General features: G+C 36.3%; 1 long non-coding RNA gene and 9 other non-coding genes across 10 annotated transcripts; 5 read left to right on the forward strand and 5 right to left on the reverse strand.

Annotated features, from left to right (window-relative positions):
- Positions 1-200: 200 nt before the first annotated feature.
- LOC114538493 lies at positions 201-1,096 on the forward strand. Its single transcript, XR_003688761.1, has 3 exons — positions 201-268; positions 508-861; positions 1,014-1,096. It is a non-coding gene; the product is annotated as an uncharacterized LOC114538493 (long non-coding RNA).
- A 2,064-nt stretch (positions 1,097-3,160) lies between these two features.
- Positions 3,161-3,233, forward strand: Trnaf-gaa. The gene has a single exon. It is a non-coding gene; the product is annotated as a tRNA-Phe (tRNA).
- Positions 3,234-3,692: 459 nt separating this feature from the next.
- Positions 3,693-3,764, reverse strand: Trnae-uuc. The gene has a single exon. It is a non-coding gene; the product is annotated as a tRNA-Glu (tRNA).
- A 597-nt stretch (positions 3,765-4,361) lies between these two features.
- Trnae-uuc lies at positions 4,362-4,433 on the reverse strand. The gene has a single exon. It is a non-coding gene; the product is annotated as a tRNA-Glu (tRNA).
- Positions 4,434-4,577: 144 nt separating this feature from the next.
- Positions 4,578-4,648, reverse strand: Trnag-gcc. The gene has a single exon. It is a non-coding gene; the product is annotated as a tRNA-Gly (tRNA).
- Positions 4,649-4,989: 341 nt separating this feature from the next.
- On the forward strand, positions 4,990-5,062 carry Trnaf-gaa. Its single transcript has one exon. It is a non-coding gene; the product is annotated as a tRNA-Phe (tRNA).
- Positions 5,063-8,362: 3,300 nt separating this feature from the next.
- Trnay-gua lies at positions 8,363-8,449 on the forward strand. Its single transcript is given in 2 exon segments — positions 8,363-8,399; positions 8,414-8,449. It is a non-coding gene; the product is annotated as a tRNA-Tyr (tRNA).
- Positions 8,450-9,414: 965 nt separating this feature from the next.
- On the reverse strand, positions 9,415-9,485 carry Trnag-gcc. Its single transcript has one exon. It is a non-coding gene; the product is annotated as a tRNA-Gly (tRNA).
- A 514-nt stretch (positions 9,486-9,999) lies between these two features.
- On the forward strand, positions 10,000-10,086 carry Trnay-gua. The gene is given in 2 exon segments: positions 10,000-10,036; positions 10,051-10,086. It is a non-coding gene; the product is annotated as a tRNA-Tyr (tRNA).
- Positions 10,087-10,284: 198 nt separating this feature from the next.
- On the reverse strand, positions 10,285-10,355 carry Trnag-gcc. Its single transcript has one exon. It is a non-coding gene; the product is annotated as a tRNA-Gly (tRNA).
- Between the last annotated feature and the right edge of the window lie 10,881 nt (positions 10,356-21,236).

The following is a 21,236-nucleotide window of genomic DNA, read 5'->3' on the forward strand; positions in this document are numbered from 1 at the left end:
CGCTAGTAGAAATGGTAGTATACGAGGTCCTTGTCAACTTTAAAAATGTACTTTCAGCTCTATATATTACAAATCATTTGGAAAATTTTTACACACTTAACGTTGAATGGGGATTAGGTAACGTGAGTTTGTTATTGATTTGTGTGTTAAAATTTCTTTCAGAGTAACAGCTGAAAAGGAAAGTTGAATATCGCCAATATGGCTTCTTTAAACTTTGCTCTCTTCCTGGTTTTCGTTCTCCTGAGTGCGGCCGAATTTAGTCAATCCCGTAAGGATTAAATTACATCAAACTCTATTACGTTATCTCAACATCTATTTCAGTATTGTAAGTTTTGGACTTTAAATTTTTTCACAGTAAAGACAGGTGATTGCCACAAAATTGTGGTCTCCCAAAAAAGTGAATTAAGGACTTAATCCACGGGGTTTTTAAATCTATTCAAATAAAAAACCCTGTGCGAAGTGCTTTGCATTTGACAGAATTTTTCTCAATATGAAATTCCCTTTTAGGAAGAGTAAAGTTCACGGTAACAGACAAGCAATATGGTTATCTGCACAGCTTCGGAAATTCCTTGAGGTTCTCGTGGGTAAAACTTCCTCCAAGTTATTTTAGAATTCTTAAAAGAAAATTCATAAAAGATTTAAGAAGTGGGAACTGCTTTGATGTTAAAACCTCAACCAACAAACAAGTTGTTCTCAAACCATGTTCTGAAAACTCACTACAGTGGCAAATTTCCGGCGATGGTCACATTAAATCAGTGGAATATGATCAGTGTTTAAGTGTGTGGAATCCAAATTTGGCTGGTCTTAATGATTGTGCTGGTTGGAATGAAATGGTCATAGATTATAATCGGCCGTGAAAAAGTACGTTATAAGTCCTATGTACTATTTAAAACGTTATAGCAAGAATGATTGTTCAATTCTCCTAAAATTCTTCAAATCAAAGTAAAGTTAGTATAACGATTATTGTCCCAAAATGATCTCACTTCTAATTTTTCTTTTTTCAATTTTTTCAGAAGCGTAAACAAACACTAAAGAAAACGAGATGAAGATGAACTTTTTTGTTGTTTAATTATAGTTTTGCATGCAGTTTTGTTGGTAATTTTAATCAAAAATAAATTGTTAAAGTGTTTTTTTGTATCTCTTTTCTTTATATGAATTTGAGTAATTGACACAAAAGACTGCATGGTATTGAGTAGTTAAGTTAAGCTTATATTAAATTCTCACTCACAATGTGCATTTTCTTCTGAGTTGCCTGGTACATGAAGTGTCTTTGGAACGCTTTATTCAACCATTATAACAAAATTAATTGAAGTTTATTGTTTCACAGCAACAGGTATATAATTAATCACATTTATCACTGCTCTGGTTTAACTATAAATGAGTGTAATAACCACACTAAGATTACATTCACGACCCACTATGGATCGTTATGGAGAAAGGCCTTGCGGTTTAGAAGCATGGCATATCAATGTAGGTTCTTGTGATCTATATAGATAGGGATGACAGAAGTTATTTACCTAAAGAATATTCACATCTTGTTGTCAAGTGACGCCATCGACGCCAAAGGTTCCAGTCTAATCATCAGATCACCCTTCAAGAAGACACTTTGCTCTTGCATGTTTGGTGTTGTGAGTGAGATTTAAATTTTAAAACCGAGAAGTGTGACGTGAGATCAGTCACGACCAAAGACATTACGTCATATACTGTAATTAAATTTAACGTATGTTGAGTCGCTGCATGATGTACTATATTAAACTTTTTAAGAATTTAGAGATTAGAGTATCTTAATTTATTATAAGTTGTTAGTTGTTTTAAGTCATAATTGTTGTGTTCGAACGGCGCTGCAAAAAAGAAGATATTATCATTGTTATTTGTTGGATTTCTATTGTGAGTATGAAAGCAATATAGTCGGAAGAGACATACTAACTCGAGAAGTGTGAAGAACAAAGTCTGCAAAGCAAAGCTGTGTCATTGTCATTTGAATGAAAAATTTAAACTATCCTGATTCTATGTTCTTTCAGTTTTTCTTTTAATCATGAAATGTTTAAAAAATTCTACAAGGACTAGTCGCTTCTTGTTAAGATGAACGTAGTAGCAGGAACAGAGGTTCGTGTGACCTACAAACGCGATGCCGATTACAGAACATGTTTTTGGAACACTTTAAGTTGCCTATATCACTCGTGGAATCTTTATGCATTTGAAAAGAATGTAAAATATTAGTTAATATATTAAAATTTTTTTTTGATTAAGTGCAACATTTTTGAAGATACTAGCCTTTAAACTACCTGCAGTTCCTGAGTCCCAGGCTCCTGTAAACAATTGGCAGTTTCAGATTAAATAGCCGTGTTTAAACCTAGGAGGTTGGGACTCAGGAAACGCAGATAGTTTAGAGGCTTGTATATTCGAAATTATTCAAAAAACTTTATAATGTATCAACTAACTTTTTACGTTCTTTTCAAATGCATAAAGATCCCAGGAGTGATATAGGCACTTTAAGGCTTGGTTACTAAGCACGTAGCCATGCTTATTTTAGCCACAAAATCATGATAATTAATTGACCCAATAAATACTGAACTATATATGTTACTTACTGAACCATGCATTTAACGTCTGGATCAGTATGCACTAAGCAATTTCATTAACCAGATATATCACAACTGAGAGTGACTGGATTGAGAGTAGAAAGACAACAACTGGATTGAGTGTGAAAACGTTACTTTACTTCCTCTTTTTACTTATTTGACACTTTTGCGAAACATGATTAGTAATAAGCGCGCAAAATTTGAATTTGTCAAAGAAGTATTTCAATTTCGTCATATTATTTTATCTCTGCTGTTTTTAATAAAGACGTTTCGTCTTTTCTAAATATTTACATTTTTCTGATAAAAATTATTAACTTCCTAAATACTTGCATTGCCAAAAGTATATCAAGCCTTGGTATCCGTTAACGGTTATGCGAACCTTCTGCAATTCCAACGACACAGGATTAAATGTCGAAAATGCGGTAAGAAACCAATTTAATGTTATTTGGTATTAAATTTCCGAATTCTTAATGGTGCTAAATGTATAGCCCTGCAAAATTTGTGAATTTAAGTAGAATAAGAACTAGGTAGATGATCGAAAACGCCTGAAGAATATGAATCCTCGTTTTGAGCTGTATGCCGAAATAGCTCAGGTGGGAGAGCGTCAGACTGAAGATCTGAAGGTCCCTGGCTCAATCCCCGGTTTCGGCAGGAAATAATTTGAAATATTTTGCCGGTTAGCTTGGTATGTCTGCAAAATATTGAAAATAATGCTTTCATTTTGCGGTTTTCTCAAACAGTTTGTTTGGGTAATCAAATGTAAAAAAACCAAAATAGATATGTGTAATTGTAACAATAGATTTCAATGCGCTTCGGCGGCTATGGGGGATTAGCTCAAATGGAAGAGCGCGCACTTTGCATGCGCGAGGTAGCGGGATCGATGCCCGCATCCTCCATATTTTTTTCCTATTCAATCAATTAAAAAAACATTAAATTCTCGAAAACGCAACTCAACTTTATTCGTTCAAAATATCAAATTTTTTTTAACAAACTCGATGAAACGCAATTCTTCCTATCCTTGTCAGTCTTCGTGTCCTGGAATAATACTCATTCAGGTGTTAAATGTATTGCCGTAATCTCTTTTTGCGGGCCATAATTATAAAAACGGGTTTCCCACGCCGGGAATCGAACCCGGGCCATGGCGGTGAAAACGCCAGATCCTAGCCACTAGACGACATGGGAACAAGCTTACTCCGGTTCCGGTGTATGAAACACATTTTGAATCGACGTATTTTGTTTTACCGGAGTTCATTATGCGATGCATGTTTAAGAAAATGTTGGCATTACAGCTATAAATTAAGTGGCATGCTACACGAATCAAAATTAGAAATTCAATTTTTAATTTCGTAAAGAGTGATCTATCTTGTAACAATTGTTGGAAAAGATTTAAGGAAAGGCAGCAATTGGGGGATTAGCTCAAATGGTAGAGCGCGCGCTTAGCATGGCGAGGTAGCGGGGTCGACGCCCGCATCCTCCAAAATTTTACGCTTTGGATCTCAAATCATTCTTCAGAAAACCGTTGCTTTGCGTTAAAAGTTTTTCGTAATATTTTTAAAAATAGTATTTATACTTCAGTTTTCAATAAATCAATTAAAAACACATTAAATTCTCGAAAACGCAACTAAACTTTATTCGTTCAAATCAAATTCTTTTTAACAAACTCCATGAAACGTGAATCATCCTATCCTTGTCAGTCTTCTTGTCCTGGAATAATAATAATTCAGGTGTTAAATGTATTGCCGTAATCTCTTTTAGCGGGCCATAATTATAAAAACGGGTTTCCCACGCCGGGAATCGAACCCGGGCCATGGCGGTGAAAACGCCAGATCTTAGCCACTAGACCACATGGGAACTTCCTATGCCTTACGTAACAATATCGTTTTATTTCGAAATTACTCGTTTCTTCTGATGATTTTGGTACGACACAGCAAGCGCGAAAAAGAAACCACAGGATGGGTGTTATTGATTAGGACAGTGCATCCGAGAGAAATTGCATGCGCTAGCGGGGAATCGAACCCCGGTCTCCCACGTGGCAGGCGAGAATTTTACAACTGAATCACCAGCGCAACGCCACATATTGTAGTCAATTTCGGCAACAATCTTACTCCAGATCCGCTATATGAAACACATTTTGAATCGACGCAATTTGTTTTACAGAAGTTCATTATGCGATGCATGTTCAAGAAAATGTTGGCATTACAGCTATAAATTAAGTGCAATGCTACACGAATCAAACTTAGAAAATCAATTTTTAATTTGGTAGAGAGTGATCTATATTTTAACAATTGTTGGAAAAGATGTAAGGAAAGGCAGCAATTGGGGGATTAGCTCAAATGGTAAAGCGCGCGCTTAGCTTGCGCGAGGTAGCGGGATCGACGCCTGCATCCTCCAAAGTTTTGAGCTGTATGCCAAAATAGCTCAGGTGGGAGAGCATCAGACTGAAGATCTGAAGGTCCCTGGTTCAATTCCGGGTTTCGGCAGGAAATAATTTGAAATATTTTGCCGGTTAGCTTGGTATGTCTGCAAAATTTTTAAAAAAATGCTTTCATTTTGCGGTTTTCGCAAATAGTTTGTTTCGGTAATCAAATGTAAAAAACTCAAAATAGATAATTATTTGTCATTGAAACAATGCGTTACGGTGGTTGTGGCTCTGGGGGATTAGCTCAAATGGAAGAGCGCGCGCTTTGCATGTGCGAGGTAGCGGGATCGATGCCCGCATCCTCCATATTTTTCCCTATTCAATCAATTAAACATACATTAAATTCTCGAACATGCGACACAGTCAACTTTATTCGTTCAAAATATCAATTTTCTTTTTACAAACTCGATGAACGACGATTCTTCCAATCCTTGTCAGTCTTCGTGACCACATGGGAACCTGCTATGCCTTACGTACCTGCTATGCCTTGCGAACCTGCTATGCCTTACGAACGTGCTATGCTTTACGCCAAAAAGAAAAAAAAGGCCTGGCCTTGTATGGACGTGTATTCTCTAGCTCCGTTATTTAATCCAATAACATATAATATCTTTAAGCGACTGTACAGTTTCAATTTGATCAGTTATAAATGGAATTTCTAAGCTATAACTTATGCTTTGCATGGCAAGGTGATTATGATTGTTTAAAGAAATTTGTTAGCGACGATCTAAAGCTTGATGGTGTCTGGGAGCAACCTGGCGGCGACAAAAAGATATTCTCTGCCCCTGATATCTCTATCTCCTGGCGTAAGAACAAGAATTTGCTACATATAGCAGGGGATGAGTTGGTTAAATACACGAAGCTACTCTGTTTATAAAAATCTACGAGAATACAAGTCCTCAAAATACAAGCATAGACGGGTTCAACCAAACGGAACCGGCCATTCTGCAGTCAACTATTAAAGACAAGGATGTTTATTCTCATATTGATAATCTTCGATCTGGCCAAGAGCTCAACAGATTTTCAATCCAATCGCTGTCACACTCTGTCGAAAACCTTGCTGAAATTATTTCACACTTTCGAAAGGAGATAGACAGTATTCAACAATATAAAGTCGGTAATATTCAAGCTTGTTAACATGGTCCCGTCATTGAAATACTTTAGGCTTCCAAAAGCAAAGTTCACGAAGCGATTAATGACCCCAGCGAACCTCATGAATCGTTGATTACACTGGAGCCCAATAAGACCACGAGTGGTGCTAATAACGATAGCTCTGGGTTGTTAACTGGTCCGATTACTCATCCTAACGAAGCCGGTCAATTATCCCAAACATTAGGCAATGAATCGTTGATTTCCCCAGAGTCCAGTAGGCCAAAGAGTGGCGTTAAAGGTGATGGATCCATCTTGTTGATCGGTGACTCGATAATAAAAAACATACATCCCAGGAAACTATTTTGGAGGAAAGTCAATAAACGTACTTTCTCTGGAAAGACTGCTGAGGAGATTACCGTGGAAGTGAAAAATATCAAGTCCGATCCTTCACTTATTATTTTACATGCTGGCACGAATAACCTGCCAGTTGATGATAATCCAAGTGCTTGTATCAAGAAGATAGAAAGCTGAAAGCCTAGCGATAAATGTTCATAAGAAGTTTCCTAATTATACAATTGGTCTTTCTAGTATAACGTTAAGGCGTGACCTAAATTTAGAAGAGCAGGTCGCGAAAGTCAACGACGGGCTTCAAGAATTCTGCACAAAGAACGAGTTTAACTTTATTGATAACCGGAACCTGGACAGTTCATGCCTAAATGGTGGTCTGTTACATTTAAATGCCAAAGGTTCGGCATACTTAGCTGCCAATTTTATGAAATTTTTACGAGGAAATACTCCCTATATATAATACCACCACTAGCCCAAAACAAAGACACAATCAGGATTTTCTCAACAATACAGAACGGCTGAGCTTTCTGGAGGACATTCTGAGTATGATGCTGAGTCCCCAAAGATCCATCAACCGTTCAAGGAGGTCCTGACTGAACCTTGTTGTGACCTATCTGAGATAGGTAGTGATGATAATAATTATCAATTCTCCCTCTCTGACATAAATAATTTGAAAGGGTTAAAAATTGCATGCCTAAATATCAATAGCCTCTCAAAGCACATTGATGAAATTCGTGTAATAATGTCAAATAATTCTTTAGATATCTTAGCGATCAATGAAACTAAAATTAACGAGTCGGTTTCGGATGATGAAATAAGCGTTAGTGGTTTTCACCTCAGAAATTCTTACACTGATCAGGCCCTTCCTAAACCGAGACGCGAATTTCTTAAAAAAAGTTTTAAGTCCAGTGGTGCTAAACTTTGGAATGATCTTCCGCGTGAAGCTAAGGAAGCGCAATCAATATACTCTTTCAAATATTTTGTAGCACAACTTAATAGGTAGATAAAATCAATTGTGGGTCTTTTATGCCACCGGGTCACTGCAACTTAATCTCTTGTATATAGCTATGCTTTTATCTTATCTCTTTCTTCTTTATTTGTAATTGTACTTTTTTCATAGTTATGACGCCCCTTGTGGAAATCAACAATTGCTGTTGACAAGGGTAGCGTCAATAAATGAAGTTTTACATACATACATACATACAATGTCGTTTTATTTCAAAATTACCTGTTTCTTCTGATGATTTTGGTACGACACAACAAGCGCGAAAAAAACCCACATGATGGTGGTTATTGATTAGGACAATGCATCCGAGGGGAATTGCATTCGCTAGCGGGGAATCGAACCCTGGTCTCCCGCGTGGCAGGCGAGAATTCTACCACTGAACCACCACATATGCGCAACGCCACATCTTGTAGTCAATTTTGGCAATAACCTTATTCCGGATCCGCTGTATGAAACATATTTTGAATCAACGTATTTTGTTTTACAGGATTTCATCATGCGATGAATGTTCAAGAAAATATTATATAGCTTTACACCTATCAATTAGGTGCCATGCTACACGAATCAAAGTTAGAAATTCAATTTTTACTTTCGTAAAGAGTGATCTATTTTTTAACAATTGTTGGAAAAGATGTAAGGAAAGCAGCAATTGGGGGATTAGCTCAAATGGTAGAGCGCGCGCTTAGCATGGCGAGGTAGCGGGATCGACGCCCGCATCCTCTAAAATTTTACGCTTTGGAACTCAAATCATTATTCTTCAGAAAACCTTTGCTTTCCGTTGAAAGTTTTCCGTAAAAATTCTAAAATTAATATTTAAACCTAAGTTTTTAATAATATTATCAAAATGCTGAATAATGGTATTAACTATTGTATGACAAATATTGATTGATCAATAAAGAAAATGGCCGTTACCTGCTGCCTTCGATAGCTCAGTTGGTAGAGCGGGGGACTGTAGATAAGTAAACAAACATCCCTAGGTCACTGGTTCAAATCCGGTTCGAAGGACAGTTACATGGAAAAGATTTTGAAACTTATTTTACTTCTGTATGTCAAATCGATATACTGGCAATGGAGAAGAAGTTTATTAACTATATGTATGTATATTTATCATAACCTGACATTTTGAAAAGCCCAGTATGCTCCGTTGTTGTGTGCAGCTAGGAGACTAGGTGGATGATCGAAAACGCCTAAAAAATATGGTTACCGTTTTAAGCTGTATGCCGAAAGAGCTCAGGTGGGAGAGCGTCAGACTGATGATCTGAAGTTCCCTGGTTCTATTCCGGGTTTCAGCAGGAAATAATTTGAAATATTTTGACGGTTAGCTTGGTATATCTGCAAAATATTGAAAAAAATGCTTTCATTTTGCGGTTTTCGCAAATAGTTTTTTTCTGTAATCAAATGTAAAAAAAACAAAATAAATAATTATGTGTCATTGAAACAATGGATTTTAATGCAATACGTTGGCTGGGGGAGATTTGCTCAAATGGAAGAGCGCGCGCTTTACAAGCGCGAGGTAGCGGGATCGATGCCCGCATCCTCCATATTTTTTTCCCTATTCAATCAATTAAACACATTAAATTCTCGAAAATGCGACACAACTTTATTCGTTCAAATTATCAATTTTCTTTTTAACAAACTCGATGAATGGCGATTCTTCCTGTCTTTGTCAGTGTTCGTGTCCTGGAATAATACTCATTCAAGTGTGAAATGTAATGCCGTAACTCTTTTTTCCGGCAACATTTATAAAAGCGCGTTTCCCACGCCGGGAATCGAAACCGGGCCATGGCGGTGAATTCGCCAGATCCTAGCTACTAGACCACATGGGAACTTTCTATGCCTTACGTAACAATATCGTTTTATCTCAAAATTAGCCGTTTCCTCTGATGATTTTGGTACGACACAGCAAGCGCAAAAAAGCAACCACATGATGGTGGTTATTGATTAGGACAGTGCATCCGAGAGGAATTGCATGCGCTAGCGGGGAATCGAACCCCGGTCTTCCGCGTGGCAGGCGAGAATTCTACCACTGAACCATTAGCGCAACACCACATATTGTAGTCAATTTCGGCAATAATCTTACTCCGGATCCGCTGTATGAAGCATATTTTGAATCAACGTATTTTGTTTTACAAGAGTTTATTATGCGATGCATTTTCAAAATAATATTAGCTTTACACCTATAAATTAGGTGCCATGCTACACGATTTAAAGTTAGAAATTGAATTTTTAGTTTCGTAAAGAGTGATCTATCTCTTAACAATTGCTGGAAAAGATGTAAGGAAAGCAGCAAATTGGGGGCTTAGCTCAAAATGGTAGAGCAGCGCTTAGCATGTGTGAGGTAGCGCGATCGACGACCGCATCCTCCAAAATTTTACGCCTGGGATCTCAAATCATTCTTCAAAAAACCGTTGCTTTCCGTTGAGAGTTTTTTGTAAAATTTTTAAAAATAATATTTATTCCTAATTTTTTAATAATATTATCAAAATTCTGATTAATAGAATTAACTATTGTATCACAAATATTGATTCATCAATAAAGATGCTTGCCGTTATCAGCCTTCGATAGCTCAGTTGGTAGAGCGGGGGACTGTAGATAAGTAAAAAAACATCCCTAGGTCACTGGTTCAAATCTGGTTCGAAGGACAGTTGCATGGAAAAGATTTTGAAAAGTATTTTGCTTCCCTAAGTCAAATTTATATATTGGTAATGGAGTAGAATTAAACATATTTATGCATATTTATCATAACCTGACAATGAAATGTGGTACGACACAGCAAGCGCAAAAAAGAAACCACATGATGGTGGTTATTGATTAGGACAATGCATCCGAGAGGAATTGCATGCGCTAGCGGGCAATCCAACCCCAGTCTCCCGCGTGGCAGGCGAGAATTCTACCACTGAACCACTAGCGCAACGTTGTATATTGTAGTCAATTTCGGCAATAATCTTACTCCGGATCTGCTGCATGAAACATATTTTAAATAAACGTATTTTGTTTCACAGGAGTTCAAATGCAAATTAGACAATTTCCCTTCCGGATTTTGATGAGTTTTTAATTCAAAATGGTCCTGGTATGACGGTCCTAGAAATGTTACCGCTTCTCTGTGGTTCAGCGTTTGCTTCAAACTTATTACCTATATTCAAATACACATATACTTCGAATATAATTTTGTCATCTTTTGTTACAAGTGTTTGTGTGTTTTTGCATGTTTTTTATACTTTTGCTATTTAATGTCGGCTATCTTTAAAACCAGGAACGGGGAATCGAGGAAGGGAACGGGGAAGGGAACGGGGAATGATAAAACCAGGAATGGGAAAAGCCGGAATCTTTAAAACCAGGAATGAGAAAAGCCGGAATCTTTAAAACCAGGAATGAGAAAAGCCGGAATCTTTAAAACCAGGAATGAGAAAAGGCGGAATCTTTAAAACAAGGAATGGGAAAAGCCGGAATCTTTAAAACAAGGAATGAGAAAAGCCGGAATCTTTAAAACCAGGAATGAGAATAGCCGGAATCTTTAAAACCAGGAATGAGAAAAGCCGGAATCTTTAAAACCAGGAATGAGAAAAGCCGGAATCTTTAAAACCAGGAATGAGAAGAGGCGGAATCTTTAAAACAAGGAATGGGAAAAGCCGGAATCTTTAAAACAAGGAATGAGAAAAGCCGGAATCTTTAAAACCAGGAATGAGAAAAGCCGGAATCTTTAAAACCAGGAATGAGAAAAGCCGGAATCTTTAAAACCAGGAATGAGAAAAGCCGGAATCTTTAAAACCAGGAATGAGAAAAGCCGGAATCTTTAAAACCAGGAATGGGAAAAGCCGGAATCTTTAAAACCAGGAATGAGAAAAGCCGGAATCTTTAAAACCAGGAATGGGAAAAGCCGGAATCTTTAAAACCAGGAATGGGAAAAGCCGGAATCTTTAAAACCAAGAATGAGAAAAGCCGGAATCTTACGGCCGGAAGTTTGTAACTAAATTAGCTACAATTTCCGCGCGTAATACAAAATATGCTAATTTGACATATTTTGCTATATATTATGCTATATTTTCCGTATTTTACCAAATTTCGCAGCCAAACTTAGCATTTCCACTCATTCAAGTACGCTCAATTCTTTTATCTGTTATATGGAACATAAACTGCATTCTTTTGTGGGGGAAGGGATCAAATACATATATAATTATACAAACGATGAAACGAACACAAGGACTGACAATTAAGGTTAGTTTGTAAACAGTTAAATTTGTTGATTTGGTCTCATTCATAAACCTACAAAGTGGAGCTTTGCGCGTTGCTATCTACCGTTTAATATATCTACATTGCTATTGAAATTGAATAATATAATGTTTGGTTGGAAATGAAAACTTTTTGGATCCAAATTTGAATTTCCAAATTTTCATATGAATTGCATACTGCATGATATAAAATATGCAAGAACAACTTCATTAAATACACAATATATTTTATCTTTTCTATTTTCAGTACATTGTTTTTACAGCTACTTAATATATCAGTATAAATCTATGCGAACAACAATTTTTCTCCATTTAATACATACATATTAAGCCTATTTTGCAATATATATTTGTCATAGTTCATGGTAACAGCTTTTCATTATTGAATCAGATTACCCCTGAACAATGCACTACACTTTTGTTGTCCCAAATATAACATAATTTTGCTTGTAAGTAAAATTGTATAGAAAATGGAAATATTTTAGTGCTTTTTGTACCTTAATTAACTCAGATTATAATTAAACAGTTACAATTTTCACCCAAGGTTTTAATGACTGGAGGCTGATTAAAAATATACGAAAATAATCTGTAAGTAACTAAGAGCTGAAATCAATTAAAATCTTGGCTCTTTGAGAACAACTTTGTGTTGGGATGGAATTTTGGAATATATCCTAGGTCTTGTTTAGAAAAGTATAGCCAACCAGCATTTACTTTTACAAATAATTTATTCAAATAAAAATGCTTTAGAAGTTGTGTAGGGAAAACCTAGCTGTCGTTTTCTAGGCTAGCATGATTCAATATATGAAAAGCTTTTACTATGAACTATGACTATATAGTGCAAAAAAATGTATTAAGTGCAGCAAAATTGTTGTTTGCATAATTATATATGTATTTATTATATATTCCATCAATATCCTTCCTCCACAAAATAATTCAGTTTATGTTCCATATAACAGATAAAAGAATTGAGATATGTTGTTAAATTTTGGAATATTACCAGTACCTTGTATTTGCTCCTACTTAATATAAATCTACTCTACAGTATGTATACGTAAACAGCCATAGGATATATTCCAAAATTCCATCCCAACACAAAGTTGTTCTCAAAGAGCCAAGATTTTAATTGATTTCAACTGTTACTTACTTACAGATTATTATTGTATATTTTTATTCAGCCTCTAGTCATTAAAACCTTGGGTGAGAATGCACGGTAACTGTTTAATTATAATCTGAGTTAATTAAGGTACAAAATGCACTAAAATATTTTCATTTTCTATACAATTTTACTTAAAGCAAAATTATGTTATATTTGGGACAACAAAAGTGTAGTGCATTGTTCAGGGGTAATCTGATTCAATAATGAAAAGCTGTTACCATGAACTATGACAAATATATATTGCCAAATAAGCTTAATATGTATGTATTAAATGGAGAAAAATTGTTGTTCACATAGATTTATACTGATATATTAAGTAGCTGTAAATACAATGTACTGAATATAGAAAAGATAAAATATATTGTGTATTTAATGAAGTTGTTCTTGCATATTTTATATCATGCAGTATGCAATTCATATGAAAATTTGGAAATTCAAATTTGGATCCAAAAAGTTTTCATTTCCAACCAAACTTTATTCAATTTCAATAGCAATGTAGATATTAAACGGTAGATAGCAACGCGCAAAGCTCCACTTTGTAGGTTTATATGAATGAGACCAAATCAACAAATTTAACTGTTTACAAACTAACCTTAACTGTCAGTCCTTGTGTTCGTTTCATCGTTTGTATAATTATATATGTATTTGATCCCTTCCCCCACAAAAGAATGCAGTTTATGTTCCATATAACAGATAAAAGAATTGAGCGTACTTGAATGAGTGGAAATGCTAGGTTTGGCTGCGAAATTTGGTAAAATACGGAAAATATAGCATAATATATAGCAAAATATGTCAAATTAGCATATTTTGTACTACGCGCGGAAATTGTAGCTAATTTAGTTACAAACTTCCGGCCGTAAGATTCCGGCTTTTCTCATTCTTGGTTTTAAAGAATCCGGCTTTTCCCATTCCTGGTTTTAAAGATTCCGGCTTTTCTCATTCCTGGTTTTAAAGATTCCGGCTTTTCTCATTCTTGGTTTTAAAGATTCCGGCTTTTCCCATTCCTGGTTTTAAAGATTCCGGCTTTTCTCATTCCTGGTTTTAAAGATTCCGGCTTTTCCCATTCCTGGTTTTAAAGATTCCGGCTTTTCTCATTCCTGGTTTTAAAGATTCCGGCTTTTCTCATTCCTGGTTTTAAAGATTCCGGCTTTTCCCATTCCTGGTTTTAAAGATTCCGGCTTTTCTCATTCCTTGTTTTAAAGATTCCGGCTTTTCCCATTCCTGGTTTTAAAGATTCCGGCTTTTCCCATTCCTGGTTTTACCATTCCCCGTTCCCTTCCCCGTTCCCTTCCTCGATTCCCCGTTCCTGGTTTTAAAGATAGCCATTTAATGTCCTGTTTTTTATTTTAGATGCAGCAAAATTGGATGGAATTTCGAACCAGATACAGAAGTTGCAAAGCGATGTGACAAGCGTAAAGCGATCAATTGCGAGTTTAGCGGAAAACCAGCAAGAGCTATTATCCCTGGCAAATAAAATTGAGAAAAAATGTGGAGGCAGATACCTTTGACATGGGCAAATGTTGTCACACGGTAAATTTTTTGCTTTCGTATTTATATTTAATGACTTCAACATCTATCATAGCTTTGAAATATTTTACTGTATTTCCTTTTCTTTTGCACAAGAGTTGATAGTCTAATGCAATTAAAACGACTTGATATAGGAGAACCTCAATCAATTGCTTGGTAAATTTTACACAACAAAAGGAAGATTTTCCTAGGACACTCCTGAGAAAGAGGTTACCTAAGTGATTTAATAGTCAACAACATGTCTTAAATATCCCCATAATTAATTTTAGAACAAGACGCCTGTTCTGCGGACGGTTGTATCAAGTCCGTTTAGCTTAAACGGTGGTTAAGTTCAAAATAGAAAGCAAGTCTGCCGTTTTATTCAACAAGCGAACTAAATGTTTTTGACGTTAAATAACGTTAATACAAATATACTGTTTAAAACTACATATTCAGAGCATAATATTCAAGTTGACTCATTCAAGAGAGTTGTAGGAGTGTTATATAATTTTGACTTATCCACCGTTTAAGCTAAACGGGCTTGATACAACCGGCCCCTGGCGTTAACTCCGGCGCACGTGCCAGTCTTCAATATAGAGCTTCTGAGCATAAACAATACAGTTGGCGTAGCCAGCCTGACGATTTAGTCATGCTATGCAAATTTTATGTTATTAACATTATTCATTTCATTAGAAATTCATTGTTTTCGCAGTCAATTACACCAAAAAATTAGCATAGCATGACTAAATTTTCGGGCTGGCTACGCCACTGCAGTTCATATTCGCATTTAGATGCCTTGCGAACCTAAATGTTCGATCGCGAAATTCAGAAGCACATCGTACTTTAAAAAGTATAGAAGTTAAATCGTTCAAGAATGTAAATAAACGGTATGATACATTCGTTTTGTCTTACACTTTGCCTTTGGAATTCGCGCTTATATAGTTATATTAAATCTTCAATCCTGTGCAAACTACGACGAGTCAAAGCGCCCATACACGACCACATCATCTTGTTAAACGGCGAAATAGCAGCGATATTACTAAAATAGGACCAGAATCTACACGTATTAAATATATTCTTACCCCAATTCAGTCTAAACTTAATCGAAAAGCATGAAAAGAACGGTTTATTTGTTCCTCTTGGAGGAATTGCCGTATCATGCGAGCGAAATCGAATCGCGCATCGGAAAGTTAGCCAAAGCTGTGCACCACAACTCTTGGGAGACAAGACTGGGACATAGATAAATCCAATCATATATACATTTTAAATATTAGAATGTTTCGCGCCATTACAGACTTGCGACGACGAAAAATAATAAAAAAAAAATAAAAAAAAAACCAAAACAAAACAAAACCGAGGCGAATTTTCAACTCCTTCGCTGACGCCGGAGTAATTATAATACAGTCTTCTTTGCACGGAATGGCAGGCGAAGAAACCATCGATGTCGGCGTTTATCACAACGCGTTACTACAGTATGAAAATTAAGTTTCTAAAAATTTAATCACTAGGTGGAAGCAATGATAAAATTGTGCATTTTCTAATTCCTTTTTGCATGATATTTATTAGGCCTCCAGATATATCCCCGAAGCACCAGATAATATCCCGACCAAAAAGATAACCCAAAAAGAATCAGTTCATATCACAATTCACCGCTCGATCTGCGGTGTTCAGTGACGTTATAAAACAATTGAAAGAAAACAGAAGTTTACGTGATATAAACTTACGCATGGTCTTTCAAGTTATGGATAACAAAGGTGTTTATGAAAAAGGAGTAGGATCAGGGGTTGTTCGTGATGTCATTGCAATGTTCTGGGGGAAAGTTTATGATCCCCTGACCGAGGGAATGAAAGTCAGGGTTCCGACGATACGCTATGGTTATCATGCAGAAGAGTGGGACTCAATTGCCCTATTTCTTTTGAAAGGTTTTATTCAATGAAAATACCTAGCAATATATATCTTCCGCGTCTATATGAAAGTGGTTCTTTCCGGAGAGATGTTGGTTACTGAGGAAGAGTCGGTACCGAAAAACGGTATACTCGATATTGATCGAATGTACAGAAAATCGGTATACTCGACCGTACGTGGTGGAATGTACCAAAAATAATACCCAAAAACGGTATACTCGATCATGGTAAAATATTATACTGATAATGAATGTTTATGAGTGTAATGGTAAGAATATTTTCATGAGGTGGAAGATGGAACGAATGAAAACATTTATTATTTGTTTTATATGACACCAAAAAGATCAACTTAATGAATTGTTTTTTTATTAAATGAACATATTGCAAGTGATGCATAATATAAACACAATAAGAACTTAGTGAAATTTAGTGAAAGAGACCGTGGAAAGGAAAAAAAAAACTATTTGCACTGCTGGATCGTAGAATGTAGATTTTTATTTAATGCCAACAGCCAATTAAAATAAATTGTATTAATAAGGTGTGATATAAACCGGAAAATGGTATACTCGACCATGTTTGAATATATCATGTTCCGGTACAATTGACCTTACCTTAAATTCAGAATATATTCGAATATGGTATATACCCGCGGGATATGGTATACTCGACCATAGTCGAATATACCGGATTATTTTGTTACCGGAACTTGTGTAAGTTAGAGTTACGATTACGCTAAATCCCCTGCTGCGTACTTTACTGACCAACATGCTGACTGAAAATTTTTTATTGCGACGCGGCTAAAAACTACAAAATGCTGTTGTATACAATAAATTACAAATCCTACAAATTCTAATCTAAATGAAATATAGAGGGAGTTGCACCATAATGGATATGTCTTTTCAAGCCATAAAGTCAAGGAAGATTATGGCATGTAGCACCTCATTAGTCAATATTTATTCCCTTTTTTCACCAAAACACGATTTTGTCATGTCAACTCCTATGATTTTGGTCATGAACGACAATTCTCTTCAACATAAGTTGATTATAATTTAAATTCGATCATCAGAAAAAACATCCGCAACGAAATCCATAATGAACGTCAGTCGATTATTTTTCGAAAAAGTTTTTTAAGGAATTATATTTTAGAGAGTTCATGTTTATGGTACGCTTTTTTATTTCAACTGTAATTGAATTGAAATTTCAATATTTAGTGCGAAGCATTGTAAGGATCACAGGGACCGCTGAGAAAATATTGGATTTTGGGGATCTAGATATGAGTTTCGCAGGAGAAACTCCCATAGAAAAGTTTTTCAACTTGACATAAACTTCAGCAAATTCTGCAAATTAAGCTGCTTCACTAAGAAAATTAAAAAGGAAACTGATTTCAGGACCATCTCCACTCCCCCCCCCCCTTCAAACCCTGCTCCACTATCCCTGAATTAAATACTAGCCTGAAAACTCGACTAAAGCCGTTTCATAATTTTTTCCCAGGCTTAGCAAAATAAACCAATCTTTCGATGAGATTATCTTGTCAAAATTACTCTTTATAACCTGTTAAAATCATGATTAACATGACAATGAAAAATATGTGCGCTGTGAAGGAATTCTTTTTTTGACATGGCGATAAAAAAGCATCAAATATAATAATATTATGATCAAATCACTCAAACAGGAATCGCGTCCGCAGAATACAAAAGCAACGTCCTGGAAATTGTTTCGCCAATTTTGTGAAAATTAGCATAACCAAGTTCAAAAAGTACGTTCACCTTTACCTTGGTATTTTCCGCGGATGCGTCATTAGGGGTTTGCTATTTTAGCCGTATCTGTAAGAGACTACGAAATCTCTCCGCTATTTTTGACATTTTTGATTAGTGCGTGCAAGGTTGGTAACAGCTAAAAGCGTGTTCTTTGATTGCTTTCCTGATTGTTTGTAGCGCTCTATCTCGTCGTAGATCAATTTCGCTGGTTTGTCAGAGCCATGCTTTTCACCAGCCAGCTAATTTACTTTTTTTTATTAAACCACTTTGTTCCAGGGGCCAGTTGTATAAAAGACTAGTTAACTTTTAACTATACTTAAGGACAGAATTGACCAATCAGAGTCGTGTATTTCTGAGTTAACTAGGATTTAACTATGGAAAATATAGTTAAAAGAGTTTTATACAACCGCCCCTGATGGTTGCTGCGGAGAGCTATAAAGCGAAGTAAAAGGTCGTTTCTCGTAAGAACCATTGCTAGTAGGAAACGCGAAATTTCCTTTCACCTACTTTTGTGCGCTCGACTTCTAAGCCCACGTTTTACTCGCTATGAATCTCGGACGTCACTATAGTTAGCAGGGCAGATGGTTAGCTGAAAACGTGTCTCTTACCACGAACTGAACCTTTCACACTGTGTCGATTCCCGGCTGGTTTACCCATGAATACCGTAATTATTATACATTGCAGCGCCTAATTTGCATAAAATCCGCTACAGATACAGTGCTGTGATGAAGCACATAGGGAAAGGGACCAGACTGTTTGTTGAGCTATGTGCGAACTACATCCCTTGCTTCTACTAAACACACTAATGTTTCCGTTTCGTGGTCATATGTCCGTTTCTTTTAAGAGCCATGAGCCTACTCCTAGGCGCTTAGATACCGCCGTGACCAGTCCAATCAGAACGATAATTGAGGAATAAACACCCGTACATTCAGTTCTAAACGACGGATTTCTATTGCAAGCTATTGCATTTACAATAGAATCTGTCGTACAGAACTGAATATATGAATATTCACACCCCCCCCTCCAAATTTCGTTCTAGTTACGCACCTGCCGCGTGGAGTTCTTACGATAACTTCATCACAGTTTTTAGCCCAAATTTTCGAATTTTAGCTAGATTTAAAAAAATCTAGCCAAATGTTCTGGATTAAAAATTTCCTAGTATAATATAATCAAAATGAAACATATTAGAATTTCCGCGAGAATTTTTCGGCGTCTCAACTCTTTTTTATCTTATTAAAGCAATTGAAGCTCGGCCGTTTAGTCAAATTGCAGACCATATATATTATTAACTACGTTAGTGGCAAGAAAAAGAAAATCTAGTCTGTTATCTAACCCAGTGTCCTTGCATGATTGTGATCTCAGTAGCAATCCACACTGACATCATAACCATGGTCGCAGCCTAAAAGAGAATTATTCCATCCATCATGACTGCAATCATAGATGAACGATTCATCACCAGAGCATTGGACATTAGAAAGCCATACAGGACCACTTCCTTTGCCATAGTAAGCCAAGGGTATGATGATGTTCGCTCCAGAGAAACCCAACTGACGACAGGTGACGTTACCTTTAGTAATGCCCAGATATCGAATAAACTTACCATTGTGGGAGATGTCAAGATGCCACCACAGACTGTCCCCCAGCCAAGTGTTGGATGATAGATTTCCACTCTTCAACTCTTACTTGAACCATTCAATCTGATTTTCAGTTCAAAGTTGGCGATAACATTGATAATTACACATGTTAAAGAAAGACAACTTCCAGTTGATTTCCACTCCTCATGTGTCTCTTTTCTCTCGGGCAATACGTACAGTATTGCGGTGTATAAATGAGTACACGTCTAGTACGTCTAACGCTCTCATTGTTCGCAAAACAGAAACAATTTTGGTTATAGCTAGGAGACAATAAATTTTGTTAAAATTCAACGCACGTCGCCCAATCGATAATTTATGTTAAACATTTTCTGTTAAGTTGGTAAGAAATAAAACCAGCATTAATACAATTATCTTATTGCTATATGTGACCTTCCACAGGAAAACATACGTTAACGCTATTTCGTTCGTTCGAAAATATCGTTCGTTATCCGTTCGTTTGCCGTTCAAACGCTTGAAGCGTTCGTTGAAACGATTTTCGAGATCGTTCATCGTTCGAAAATGCCCGTTCGAACGCTTGGAAAAAACGTTTGAAAATTGGTCCAAAAGCGTTCAACCGTTTGATTTACCGTTCGTTGAAACGTTTGCCGGAATTTCGTTCAATCGCATTGGATTTGGTTCAACATATTAGATTAAACATTTGCAATGTTACAACTTTGTAGAAGAAGCGCAGAATGTGCTACACAGAAATACTCCCAGAAACGTATTCAGTTCCTTAGTAGAAGGCTTGTAAAGGAAATAGTGAGGTTATATCGTTTTAGCCTAATCGAATGCTATTTTGTGCGCTTCATGTTATGGTTAATGCTTAGCGTCATGCAGACATGAAGGCTATTAACATTCAGTGCATGCAATTATTTCATTAGCGTCAAATTTCACGTCGTAAGCTTTGTTTCAAAAATTTATCGTTTTTTGAATTTCGGTAATGCACTAAATGGTTCTTTACTATACTTCTGTAGCTTCCATAAGCCAAATTTCACCGCGCGCACAAACAACCTCTCAAGCCATATATTAGCATTACGAGCCATATAAATATGCCTTGGCAAGGTGCTAATTAAGTTGCATAATTGTCGGAAGTCTCTAAATGTATGTAAACAGACAAAACCAGATTTTAAAATGAGTTGAGGGGTTTTGCGTGTTACATATTAATATCGTACTTGTAAACCATGTGTATATAGCTAATTTATTTACATCTGATAAACTTATCTAGCTGGGCCTCCGTACGAAGCAGCTACTGATTAAAATCTATTCAAAATTAAAGACCGCATCCTAGGACGGACATTTCAGCTTGAAATTTGTTGTTTTTAATGCAGTCTGACATAGCTACAAATTATACAACAATTGAAATACCCTAGCTAATATTTGAAGACATAAATACAGTGACCTAACGCGCGTTCGGTAGGGTTACAACGAGAACTAAGAGATCCCCATTTATTGGGGGCCAGGATAGATAACGAAACAAGTAAAACGTGATTTATGACAAACAGCGAATTAAGGGACCCCGCAGTACCAAGTATACCTCAAGACCCCATCCTCAGCTCTGTTCGTTACGCCACTGCATGAATATCATAGCAATTCAAATATGTACGTG

This window comes from Dendronephthya gigantea, unplaced genomic scaffold (assembly GCF_004324835.1).
Source record: "Dendronephthya gigantea isolate DGI-Jeju-01 unplaced genomic scaffold, DenGig_1.0 000186F, whole genome shotgun sequence".
NCBI classification, from domain to species: Eukaryota; Metazoa; Cnidaria; class Anthozoa; order Malacalcyonacea; family Nephtheidae; genus Dendronephthya; species Dendronephthya gigantea.